At 36.6% G+C, this 13836-nt stretch overlaps 1 long non-coding RNA gene across 1 annotated transcript in view; it reads right to left on the bottom strand.

Moving 5' to 3' along the window:
- Window positions 1–13407, bottom strand: part of LOC132660754 (uncharacterized) — a 71860-nt gene extending 58453 nt beyond the window's left edge. Inside the window, exon 1 of the long non-coding RNA XR_013550327.2 lies at window positions 13181–13407. This is a non-coding gene — a long non-coding RNA (uncharacterized LOC132660754). The remainder of the gene's footprint in view (window positions 1–13180) is intronic.
- Window positions 13408–13836: the final 429 nt, after the last annotated feature.

Here is a 13836-nt window from a genome sequence, read left to right as displayed (position 1 = left end):
GCTTAACCGACTGAGCCACCCAGGAGCCCCAATTTTGTCTCTTAAAGACCGTAAGGTTTTCACTTTGATAAGATCCAGTTTATCGGTTGTTTCCTTTTGTATCATGCTTTTGGTGTTATACCTAAGAAATCTCTGCTTATCTCAAGGTGTCCTTACTTCTCCTATGTTTTCTTCTAGAAGTTTTATTGTTCTCATTTTTACTTTTGGGCGATGATCAATTTGGAGTTAATTTTTGTATAGGGCATAAAGTAAGAATAGAAGCTAGTTTTTTTTTCTTTTTAAACACAAGATACCCAATTTTTCAAGTCACATTCATTGAAAAGACTATCCTCTTTCCATTGAATTTTCTTGACAGCTTTGTTGAAAATCAACTAACCATAAATATAAGTGCTAGTTCTGGACTTTCTCTTCCATTCCATTGACATAAATGTCTATCCTGATATCAATACCAACAGTCTTGATGACTGATATCATCATACATTGTATAGTGTATGGTGAGCATAAGTCCTCCAACTTTTTACTTTTCTATATTGTTCTGGCTAATATAAGTTCTTTGAATTTCCACATAACTTTTAGGATCACCTCCTAAATTTCTATTTAAAAAGTCCAATGTGATTAGATGTGCCCTGAGTTCTCTCAGCCATATTTTGTAGTTTTTAGTACACAGGTCACCCACTTCTTTTTTTATCCTAAATAATTTATTTTTATTTATCTTAAATAATTTATTCTTTCTGATGATACTGTGCATGAAAATGTTTTTGTAATTTCCTTTCTGTATGGTTCCTTGCTAGTATATAAGAAATGCAATTTATTTTTGTATATTTACTTTGTATCCCCAAAGCTGTTTTTTTAGTTTTTATTTAAATTCCATTTAATTAATATACAGTGTAATATTAGTTCCAGGTGTACAATATAGTGATTCAACACTTCCATACATCACCCGGTGCTCATCACAAGTGCACTCCTTAATGCCCATCCCAAGTGCACCTCCCTGTGGTGACCATTAGTGTGTTCTCTGTAGTCAAGAGTGTATTTCCTGGCTTGTCCTCCCTTTTTTTATTCCCTTTGCTTGTTCGTTTTGTTTCTTAAGTTCCACATATGAATGATATCATATAGTATTTGTCTTTCTCTGCGTTATTTAGCTCAGCATAATACTTTCTAGCTCCATCCATGTCATTGCAAATGCCAAGACTTCATCCTTTTCGATGGCTGGGTATTAGTCCATCATATATATACCACATCTCCTTTATCCATTCATCAGTAGGTGGACACTTAAGCTGTTTCCATAATTTGGCTGTTATTGATAGCACTGCTATACACATTGGAGTGCATGTGTCCCTTCAAATCTGTATTTTTGCATTGTCTGGGTAAATACCTAGTAGTACGATTGCTGGATTGTAGAGTAGCTCTACTTTAAACTTTCTGACAAAACTCCATACTATTTCCCACGGTGGCTGCACTAGTTGGCATTCCCATCAACAGTGGATGAGGTTTTTTTCCTCCACATCCTCACCAACACCTGTTGTTTCTTGTGTTGTTCATTTTTGCCATTCTGAAGGTGTGAGGTGATATCCCATTGTAGTTTTAATTTATATTTCCCTGATGATGAATGATGTTGAGGATCTTTTCATGTGTCTGTTAGTCATGTGGATGTCTTCTTTGGAAAAATATGTATTCATGTCTTCTGCACTTTTAATTGCATTATTTTGTTTTTGGGTGCTAAGTCTGATAAGTTCTTTATAGATTTTGGATACTTTCCCTTTATCAGATATGTCATTTGCAAATATCTTTTTCTATTCAGATTGTTTCCTTCACTGTGCAGAAGATTTGTATTTTTTGTAGTCCCAATAGCTTATTTTTGCCTGTATTTCCCTCACCTCAGGAGACATATCTAGATGCTACGGCTGAAGTCAAAGAGGTTTACCGCCTATGTTCTCTTCTAGGATTTTTAACATTTCAAGTTTTATGTTTAGGTTTTTAATCCATTTTGAATTTATTTTTGTGTACGTTGTAAGAAAGTGGTCCATTTCATTCTTTTGCCTATGGGTGTCCAGTTTCCCAACACTATTTGTTGAAAAGACTGTCTTTTTCCCACTGGAGATTCTTTCCTGCTTTGTTGAAGATTAATTGATCATATAATTGTGCTTTATTTCAGGTTTTCTATTCTGTTTCATTGATTTATGTGTCTATTTTTGTACCAGTGCCATACTGTCTTCATGACTACAGCTTTGTAATATAACTTGAAGTCCGGAATTGTGATGATACCTCCAGCTTTGCTTTTCTTTTTCAAGATTGCTTTGGCTATTTGGGGTCTTTGTAGTTCCCTACAAACTTTAGGATTGTTCTAGCTCTGTGAAAAATGCTGTTGGTATTTTGATAGGGATTACATCAAATGTATAGATTGCTTTGGGTAGTACAGACATTTCAATAATGTTTGTTCTTCCAATCCATAAGCATGGAATATCTTTCCATTTCTTTGTGTCCTCTTCAGTTTCTTTCATCAGTGTTTTATAGTTTTCCGAGTACAGATCTTTCACCTCTTCGATTAGGTTTATTCCTAGGTATCTTATTGGTTTTGATGCAATTGTAAATGGGACTTATTTCTTAATTCATCTTTCTGCTGCTTCATTATTGGCATATAGATCCAAAGTTGATTTTAATACATTGCTTGGTTCTATTTAAATTAGTTAACTTCAAGTTTATCTCACTCATTTCCTATTTATTTTGCTACCATTAGTTTTTGCTTCATATTTTTTCATATACCTACATTTCATTTTATTATAATTGATTAAATTAACTCCATGCAATTGTACAATATTTTGTGCAAATATTCTGAATAAATGTGTGATTCTTAATAGCTTTTTTTCCCTGGGTGTTATCCAAGAAGTTCATTCATATCAATTTAATTTATACAAATTAAAATCATGTGGGTAAAAGCATCAAATACTGTTCTTCGATATCATTACAAATATAAATATGTACTTATTTTACTGTCAAAATTAAACTCAGTAAAGTGCATTTTTTGAGAATCTAATTATTTGTGCTTCGGTCGTGAGTTCAGTCTCATAATTATTTGTGCTTCCTCTAGTGTTAAAATAAACTTATGTACAACTTGATAACTTAGTTTAACTTAGAAGTTATATTCAGAGATGCTGTGGTCTGTTGACACATATATGAATTTGTCATCATGTACTGAATAATATTCTAATGCAGCATTTTCCCAAACTGTTTGATAAGAATGTTTTTGGTTATGAATAAAGAACACCTTAAGCAAGTAAGTTTGGAAAATTACAGGATAGCAAAGTTAAATAGCTCTTGTTTCTGAGGGACTTCTCAAAGCATTTGTTAATATAGACCACACCTCTCAAGAGGAAAATACATCGTGTTTTTTCTTGCCACATACGATTTCAAATTCAGCAAAGGTTTTTAGGCAAAAAAGCAGCTATGCCTTAGTGGCCCCTCAGTCTTCAACTTTGTTCTCCAGCCCCATAAATCTAAACTAAAATATTCACTGATTTCTCTGCACCTAGTGCCTTCCTCTTCCCAGGCAAAGTCTGCGTTCCGTGTCTTGCCCCATCCCACCAGTCAGCACAAACCCAGAGGATGAAGTGACTCAGGAAAGAACATCAGCTCAGTTCACTGACTCTCCCTTCACCTGGATTTTTTCCCCTTACAGCCCTCATTGGGTCAGAAGCCATCTAGTATTGAAATTTGTGTTTTAATTCATCTTTCCAAATTGTTTTTATCACGAAGACTGGATTATCACAAGCTGTTGCACACTATTCAAAATCTTGTCTATCTGAAGCAAATACGCGAGGAAAGTAAAATAGCATCTATAAATATTGAAAAGTAGGAGAAAACCCTTAATTTCTGATGATATTATTTTGAAAACACCAATGATCAAACTAAAAACCAACTAGAAATAAGGTGGCCAGTTAGAAAAGATGCAGGCAGCTCTGTCTCCCACATGTTGTCCCTGGCTGCTCAGAAACCATAAGGGACCATTATGGGACCATAAGGTCCCCATAAGGGACCATTAGTAACAGCAAAACAACAAAACCTCAGCAAGACACACACAGATTCTTGAAGGAGAAAATTAAACTGCTGCACTAAAAGGAATAGGAAATGACTAAGAGAAGTTAATAAACACTTGAATAGAAGGAATAATAAAGGGCAAATGGTCAACATGTTAAGATGCATTTGAATATGTGATTTGAACAGATATTTCTATGCCACGTTTAATATTTAGCACATTTATTTATTTAAAGCATAGCTAATATGTGAGTTAAAGATGTGGAAAAGGTGGTAAAATTAGTAAACATAGATTCTCCATAAATGTAGTGGGGCCCCTCTGTTTAGAGTGTAATACCTCAGAATGCAAATGGGTTGAGACATGAACAGATGTTTCACACATGAGAAAAAATAAATTTATAAAAAAGTATAGAGTGAAATATTTTCATTAGTTATCAAAATTTTAAAAATTGAATAAATTAATAGTAAGATACTACTTATCATTTATCACATCAATTTACCAAAAATTGATTTAGCACATATAATACTGTACATACATGAGTGTATGTGTGAAATGGTAAGAATTTGGAGAAATTAAGCATTATTATACACAGTAACTGTGTAAATTTTACAACCTATTTGGAAGCAATTTATATATCGAGTCATTTAAAAAATAGTTCCCTTACTAATTATCTTGGGCAAAAGTCCAGTTTTTTTAAGTTTTTAAAATTTATTTTGAGAGATAGCAGCAGACAGCGGAGGGGGGAGGGGGAGGGGGAGGGAGAGAGGGAGAGGGAGGGGGAGAGGGGGAGAGGGGGAGAGGGGGAGAGGGGGAGAGGGGGAGGGAGAGGGAGAGAGAGAGAGAGAGAGAGAGAGAGAGAGAGAGAGAATCCCAAGCAGGCTCCACACTGTCAACACAGAGCCTGATGCAGGGCTTGAACTCACAAACCGCAAGAACATGATCTGAACCAATACCAAGAGTCAGCCACCTAATCAAATGAGCCACCCAGGCGCCCCAGGCTTACTATTATGAATAGTGCATTCAGTGTTTTTTCTTCATATTTATCACATTTAGAAAACAACATCTAAAAACTTCTTTAAAGTTTCTGATGGTAACAAAATGCCAGTTCAGTGCTACATTCTCAGTACCTAGTGCACAGCAAATTATAAGGACTTAAAAAATATTTTTGAATGGAGTACCTGATTCACATCTTCTCAATAAAACATTATATATTTAGGATAACTGAAAAGCCTAAGTAGCAATATAAATATATGTTGCAATAAGTAAATAGGATATAAACTTTTATGTATCTTCTATGTATACTGTCATTAAACTAAGTAAATAATATATATATACATATACAAATAATGGAAGAAACAATATTAAGGTAAGTTAACTATGAAAGGGTGATACCAAGTTATTCATCATGAAATACTGGAAAGTCATAACTGAAATGAATCTCAGTTTCCTGATCTGTTACACATGAATGAATTTATAGTTACAGAGGCACATAGGAAGAGGTGAGTCAGATAATATATATAAAAACCATTTTACAAATTACAAAGATCTTCACAAATGATAGGCAGTAATTTTCATGATTCACCATGAGTTATGATCTCCACTGATTACTAGTATTTGTATGTTGTGAATGAGTGACTATTTCATCTGTGGCTTAATGACTTCCCTAGAAAAATAGGAACCAACATTTGAAAGAAGTAGAAAAAGAAGGAGGAGGAGGAGGAGGAGGTGGAGAAGGGAGAGGAGGAAAAATAAGAGATAATTAGATTTATCATCTAGTTTGTCATCTATTTTGCTCTTTTAAGAAATTAATAATAAATTAGGCATGCTGTATATGTCAGTGAGTTTCAAATTTTCAAATCTGGGTCAAAGATTTAGTGTGTGTGTGTGTATGTGTGTTTATGGAAATATAGGGAACTGTTTTAAGGAAAACCCAACAACTACTCAAGTGAAGAATCTTGTGTCTCATAGTTTTCATGTCATTAGATTCTCATAATTCTCATTTGCAAGATTATTTTAGGAATATTGAGCATGCCTTGAGTATGGCTATGATGAAGATATTATTAAATTAAACTCTATTAGATAGACATTTTGGTTATTAAGCAATATTTTCAGATAGTTTAATTTTTCCCATTAATTCTGGGCACTAGATATTGAATACCATTGTACTGGTTTAATATATTTTATATTTTTTATAGTTATTATTTTAAATGGTGATAGTGCATAGTAACTGGGCAGTTACTGCATGCTAGACACTTTCATAAACAGTAAAGATAAGGTGTGAGCCAAACCAAAAAAAAATGTTTCTACTAATTAGAAATCGGCATCTGAACACATTAATATTAGTAAATCTAGCTATTCATGACAAGAAACTACAAAATGAAAGGACTCTCTGGAGCTTCTATTTATAATATTTATAAATACAGACAAATAAGTTGTTCAAAAGATGAGTCTCTCTTCCCCAAATTATTACAGTTTTCACTTGGCATTTAATAGAATTCATTATTTATTACAATATAAATTCCACTCTCTGCTCCATAGGGATTGGTCCAGCTGCATCCCCTGCCATTAGCACCCATAATATCTGGTGCATAACATGGCACACTGGTATGTGCTCAATAGCACTATATATGTATATATACGTATGTGTGTATACACACACACACACACACACACACACACACACACACACACACACATATAGTGCTTAATAAAATTATTTTGCAGAATAGGTTTGTTGTCATTTGTTTAGCCCTCTTAACTTTTAAAAATGATGAGAATATGAAACTCAGTGACAAATTTCAAACAAAAGACCAATAATTCGATCAATTCAGTAACACAGACACAACACTTGAGGGAGTAATATCTGTGTACAAACAGAGTGCTAATGGTTTCTTACATAGAAGATCTGTTTTCTGGTAATATTTACACCATGTCATTTTTTTTCTGAATCTAAACACTACAGTCAATTTAAAAATCTGGATTACAATTAGAACCCATTGGGAAATAATCTACCAAATGGATCATAGTACTTTTAGTTCAGATGAAAACTGGATTAATATACAGATTCTTCTCTAGTCAAAAATGTCCAATATGCAGCAGGTATGTCCAGTTGCCTGATAAAGACATGACCATATGTGTGTGATTAACTATATGAGTACTTTTTTCTCAGAGCGTATGTGGATATTCTTTTAGAAGTCAATTTCACTAAACTGATATTTCTTTTCCAATTCTCACAATATAACTATAGACTAGTTTGGGGTGCTTGGGTGTTTCAGTTGGTTAAGCGTCCAACTTCAGCACAGGTCATGATCACAGTTGGTGGGTTCAAGCCCTGTGTCAGGTTCTGTGCTAACAGCTCGGAGCCTGGAGCCTACTTCTGGTTCTGTCTCTCCCTCTCCGTCACTTCCCCGCTTGCAGTCTGCCTCTCTCTCTCTCCCTCAAAAATAAACAGTAAAAAATTTTATAACTACAGACTAGTCCACAATCTTGAGAACAGTAAATTATGGGTGAGGGAAGTCCTAGAAATAACTAAGGAGACACATTCAGTTTACTGTGTATCAAGGTGCCATTCACATTAGCAGGAGTGGAAATACTGTTGCCATTTTATTGCAGAATAATGCTTCTGTTCTCAGGGGATTTAGATGATGAGTAGCTCTTGGGAATTGAAGAGTCTTCAGGACTGTTCTAATTATAACATTCCGTATTTTTGCAACCACCACAGAGTTTAGACTTTTAGTTTACAAAGCTATCACTCAATGACCTTACCTAGTAAGTTTCCTTTGTAGACCATATACCACCATCAGGACACTCAGTTCAGATTAGTAAAATGTTGTCTTTTGTTTTGTTTTGTTTTGTTTTTCTTCATAAGTGTATTCTTTAATCCCCATCACCTATTCCCCCCATCCCCCCATCCTCCCACCCCCTGGTGATCATCATAGTGTTCTCTGTAGTTATTTCTATTTCTGTAGTCTATTTCTTGGTTTGCCTCCCTCTCTGTTTTTCCTTTGCTCATTTGTTTTGTTCCTCAAATTCCACGTGTGAGTGAGATCATACAGTATTTGTCTTTCTCTGACTTATTTCATTCAGCATTATATTATACTCTTTAGCTACATCCATGTCATTGCTAATGGCAAGATTTCATTCTTTTTATGGCTGAATAATATCCTGTCCACTTCTTCTTTATCCATTCATCTGGGCTATTTCCATAATTTGGCTATTGTAAACAATGCTGCAATAAACACTGGAGTGCATATATCCTTCTGAATCAGTGTTTTTACTTGTGAGGTAAATACCCAGTAGTGTGATTCCTGGATCATAGGGTGGTTCTATTTTTAATTTTTTACAAAACCTCTATACAGTTTTCCACAGTGGCTGTACCAATTTGCATTTCCACCAACAATGCAAGAGGGCTCCCCTTTCTCCGCGTCCTTGACAACACCTGTTGTTTCCAGTGTTGTGAATTTTAGCCATTCTGACTGGTGTGAGGTGATATCGCATTGTGGTTTTGATTTGCATATCCCTGATGATGAGTGATGTTGAGCATCTTTTCATGTATTTGTTGGCCATCTGGATGTCTTCTTTGGAGAAATGTCTGTTCATGTCTTCTGCCCATTTTTAATTGGATTATCTGCTTTTTGGGTGTTGAGTTGTGTAAGATCTTTATACATTATGCATACTAACCCTTTTAGAATTTACCATTTGCAAATATCTTCTCCCATTCAGTACGTTGCCTTTTAGTTTGTTAATTGTTTCCTTCACTGTGCAGATGATTTTTATTTTGATGTTAGTCCCAATAGTTTATTTTTACTTTTATTTCCGTTGCCTCAGGAGACATATATGGAAAAAAGTTGCTACAAGTGATGTCAGTGAGTTTACTGCCTATGCTCTCTGCTAGGAATTTTATGGCTTCAGGTCTCACATTTAGGTCTATAATCCGTTTTGAATTTATGTTTGCAAACAGTGTAAGAAAGTTGTCCAGTAGGGGCGCATGGGTGGCTCAGTCGGTTGAGCGTCCCGATTTCAGCTCAGGTCATGATCTCACAGCTTGTGGGTTCAAGCCTCGCATCAGGCTCTGTGTTGACAGCTCAGAGCCTGGAGCCTGCTTCAGATTCTGTATCTCCTTCTCTCTCTCTCTACCCCTCCCTGCTCATGCTCTGTCTTTGTCTTTCAAGAATAAATAAACATTAAAAAAAAATTTTTTTTAAAGAAAGTTGTCCAGTTTCATTCTTTTGCATATTGCTGTCCAGGTTTCCCAGCACAATTTGTTGAAGAAACTGTCTTTTTACCTTTGGATATTCATTCCTCCTTTGTCAGAAACTAACTGACCATTATACTTGTGGGTTCATTTCTGGGTTTTCCGTTCCACCATGGATCTGTGTATTTTTATGCCACTACCATACCCTTTTAATAACGACTGCTTTGCAATACAACCTGAAATCTGGAATTATACCTCCAGTTTTATTTTCCTTTTTCAAGTTTGATTTGGCTATTCAGAGATCTCTTGTGGCTCCATACATATTTTAGGACTTTTGTTCTACTTTGTGAAAAATGCCATTGGTATTTTGATAGAGATTGCATTAAATCTGTAAAATACTTTGGGTAGTATTGACAGTTTAACAATATTTGTTCTTTCAATCCATAAGCATGGAAAGTCTTTACATTTCTTTGTGTCCTTTTCAATTTCTTTCATAAGTGTTATGTAGTGTTCAGAGTACAGGTCTTTCACTTCTTTGGTTAAGTTTACTCCTAGATATTTTATTGGTTTGGGTGCAACTGTAAGAGAGATTATTTTCTTAATTTCCCTTTCTGCTGCTTCATTATTAGTGTATAGAAATGTAACAGATTTTTTAATGAAAGTTTTCTCTTTAACAATATATACGGTTTCTGGGACAAAGTTCAGAATAGAAAACAAGGTAAGAACTTTGAACTAGATTAATTTTGAATTTTTAGTTCTGGTTTACCCAATGATATAAGGTGATCACCTTATTAAGGCATTTGGTATTATCTTGTAATGTTGAAAAATCACATACATTTCATCCTAGTAATTCTAATTATAGGTATATGCCTGAAGGAAATTCTAGCACATATGCAAGAAGACTTGTCCAAGAACATTGATAGTATTCTTCTTACTAGCAAAATGGTGAAAAACCAAACCCCAAAAGTCTGTTGATAGGAGAAGAAATAAGTAAGTTGTGGTTTATTTGCACAATGGAATAGTATACAATAGTAAGAGTGAATGAACTACAGCTGCATGTAACAACATAGGGGAATCTTAGAAGCATGATGTTGAGTGAAAAACACCACATTTCTCCAGGCTTCATATAGTATGATACCACATTTTATAAAGCTCAAAAACAAATAAAGCTAAACAGCACATTATTTAAGCACATATATGCATGTAATAAAAATATAAGGAATGAAAGTGATAGAATTATAAACCAAAATTTCAGAAGTCATTACCCACAATGGGGGGGAGAGGAGGCTGGATGAGGGAGGAACATGTAAGTACATAAGAGTTATTGGTAATGATACAGGACCTGATTTGGATTGTTGATTGTGATTAACTGTTAATCACATGCTTTATCCTTTGTATTTATTCTTTAATATGAATCAAATACGATATTAAAAGAAAAAATATATATAAATAATTTTAAAATATGATTAAAAATTGACTAAATACTATGGCTTACCCAGTAAATATTATTCTCCCCTAGTAATTTTAAATAAGTATGTAGTCTTTTCATTTACTTATTTATTTATTCTCCCCTTACTGTGGAAATACACTGAGTCAGGCACTATGCTAGCTAGGTACTAGGGATTCAAAGACAGTCAGCATCCTTAAGTACCTTATGATCTGGTAAAAGAAGTTTAACAACACGATTGCAATTCTCCATAAATAGGAAGGATAAATAAAATGTTGCATAAAAATGATTAGAACATAGTAACTACTTGAAAATATTAACTATTAATAATATCAATATTAATAATATTAACTAAGATTATTATTACTATTACTGTTGCTATTTGAGTGGGGTGGGAGGAGTAGCCTTGAGGACACAGAGGCTGAGCACTTATATTCTTCAAGTAGCACACTTTTTCTCTTGCTAACCCAAAGTGTATACAATAATGGATGTTTCTGTTTCATACGGCGCCTCTGAGTAAGCAAAATGTGAAAGGTAAGAGAACAAAGCAAACCAAATACTATTTAATCTAAGCTCTACACCACACTGCCCGTTCTTTTAATATTTACTCTCTTTATAAATGTTTGCTCTTCACGTTGCTCTGATAATTCTAAGAATGCAATTTCCTCACAGAGCTCTACTTATCTTTAGAAAAGCAAAACTAGACATAGTTTATAGGCCAAATGGGAGAACAAAAAAACAATACATATAACTGACAGATTTTCAACTCTGCCTCCTGAGCCACACAGCTCTAATCCAGCAGCCGCCTCTTAAAGTCCTGGGGGTAAACTAAGGCCCCTCGTCAGATGAAGGAACCCACACACATCAACTGATGGTGTTTTAGCCTGGGATTAAAATTGGGAGTATAAATACAGTCTGCTAAGTAAAGAATATTAAGGCAAAAAAGAAATTAAACTTTTTAGAGAAAGTTATACACTTTTGTACATTCTTACACAGAACAATTGCCACCACTGTATAAAGTAGCTCATGGCCAAAAAACTATTTTACTCAGGTCTCAGTGGACAACATTACCCAAGGCCTGAACCATATAAAACCAAGAGTTTAGATGCTAGATGCCCACATGAATCACACAGGTTTAAAATCAAGTCTTCAACCCAGTAATGCTGATCACTGGAAATGTCAAAACTATCTCCGCCCAATGAATAATTTAAACAGAGAAGCAAACATAGCCCTCGACAGAGGTTCCCCCATGAGCAGCCCTGTGGACACCCGCTGCTCCCGGCCACCTGCTGCTTCCTGAGTCAACTTAAAGACCGAAACGGGTGGCTGATTCCACTACAGGGAGCAGCTCATCATACAAAGCTCCCTCACAGAGTGAAGTTCTGGCCAAAGCATGAGTGTTCAGATCCTCTGTTTTACTGGAGTCAGGGGAAAGAAAGGGCTCTCATTTCATCTTTCTTATCTTTTCTTACCTTTCTACAAATAGCCCAAAACAAAGGGGAAATAATCCCTCTAGTGGTAAAATATATCAACAGCAAAGCACAGGCTGAGGTGGCCCAGCTAGAGTTGCCGGACTTTGATCGCAAAAGGTAGACAACATTCCGAACTGTGAGGCAGGCAGGCAGGACATGCATGCCAGTGATTTTCGTCATCAGATAAAATACAGATGTCCAGTCAAATTTGAAATAGTGAATATTTTTTGTATAAGTATGACCCATGCAATATTTGGGATATACTCATGAAAATATTTGTTGTTTATCTGAAATTCAAATTTCAAATATACTTTATCTGCGAAATCTGGAAACGATACTAATAATGGATTTCAACAATTACAGCAGCAGTGTCTGAGCTCCAAACAGAAATCCCGTGATCACCATATACTCAGCAAAAATGGTTCAATACACGCCCATAATGCATATGGCCTCCCCGACACAGTCCAAATTCACAGAATACTAGAATTAATTCAGTTAGAAAATATGTTGCACCTTTGAAGCGTATAGCATAAAGTTGCATGTTAAAATATCTCATCATTTCTGTTGCTAATATATTCAGATGACTTTTCTTTTTTGCTTAAAATTTTTATTTTGCAAAATTAACAGACAACTACGTTACATTATTTTGAAAGCTAGGAAAGACAAGCTAGAAAACAAAGCCTTATAACACCCATATTCCCACCAACCTAGAGAAATATTGATACCAGATGATTTTTCGATATACAGGTATAAGTTCACGCCTTATTTATTTGTTTATTTATTTATTTTAAAGGGCGGGGGGGGGGGGGAGGGGAGATTGTGAGTAGGTAAAAGGGGCAGAGAGGGAGAATCCCAAGCAGGCTCCACGTAGACCCCGACTTGGGGCTCAAACCCACCAACCATGAGATCGTGGCCTGAGCTGAAATTGACTCGGATGCTCAACTGAGTCCCCCAAGAGCCCCGCGTGCCATTAATGACTGCTTTTTCATTAACGTATTCATTCTTAAATAGGACTTTACCCACATGGAACTTACCTTCCCGTGGAAGGAGATGAAGTTACAAATAAAAATATGATCCATGAGAGAACCCATGACGCGAGGGAAAATGAAGCCAAGCAGGAGAGAGTGTGTTGGGAGCCGGGGTGAAGCGCGGTGTTTATGTCAGATGATGACGGCCTATACCTGCCCCCTCAAATAGGGACACAAGAGGAGGCCGGGAGTCAGCGCTGGAAGCAGTCCTCGCAGTGACCGGTTTTACCTCAGGGAACACAGAAGCTTCCGGAAAGTAAGTCCTGCGCGTGCGCAGCTGGACGCAGCCCGGCCGCAGGGAGGCCCGAAGCCTTCGGGCGGGCGATGCCAGCGGCCAAGCTCGGGGGTGACACGCTCCGCAGAGCCAGCGAACAAGCAGGGGAAGGGACACACGACCCCGGCCCTCAAGGGCCTTCCTGCGGCGACAACCGAAGCTGGGTATTTGTGCGGGAGATTATACCCCCTCCCCCCCCCCCAGGGCGAAGCAGTGCGCATGCCTGCCGCCGCCAGTCTTCCCAGCAGGCTGTGCGGGCCGGCGCGTGACCCGCCTATGACCCGGAGAGCCGAGCCGGCAGGCACCGTGCGGAGCCGGGGGAGGACTTGCACCCGCATCCGGACCCGGCGTGCCCCTGGGTTCTCACCCTGGGCAGCCACGTCCGCGC

This window comes from Panthera onca, chromosome D1 (assembly GCF_046562875.1).
Source record: "Panthera onca isolate mPanOnc1 chromosome D1, mPanOnc1 haplotype 2, whole genome shotgun sequence".
Classification (NCBI taxonomy): domain Eukaryota; kingdom Metazoa; phylum Chordata; class Mammalia; order Carnivora; family Felidae; genus Panthera; species Panthera onca.
The sequence above is the reverse complement of the archived record's forward strand: the minus strand, read 5'-3'. Positions and strand labels throughout refer to the sequence as shown.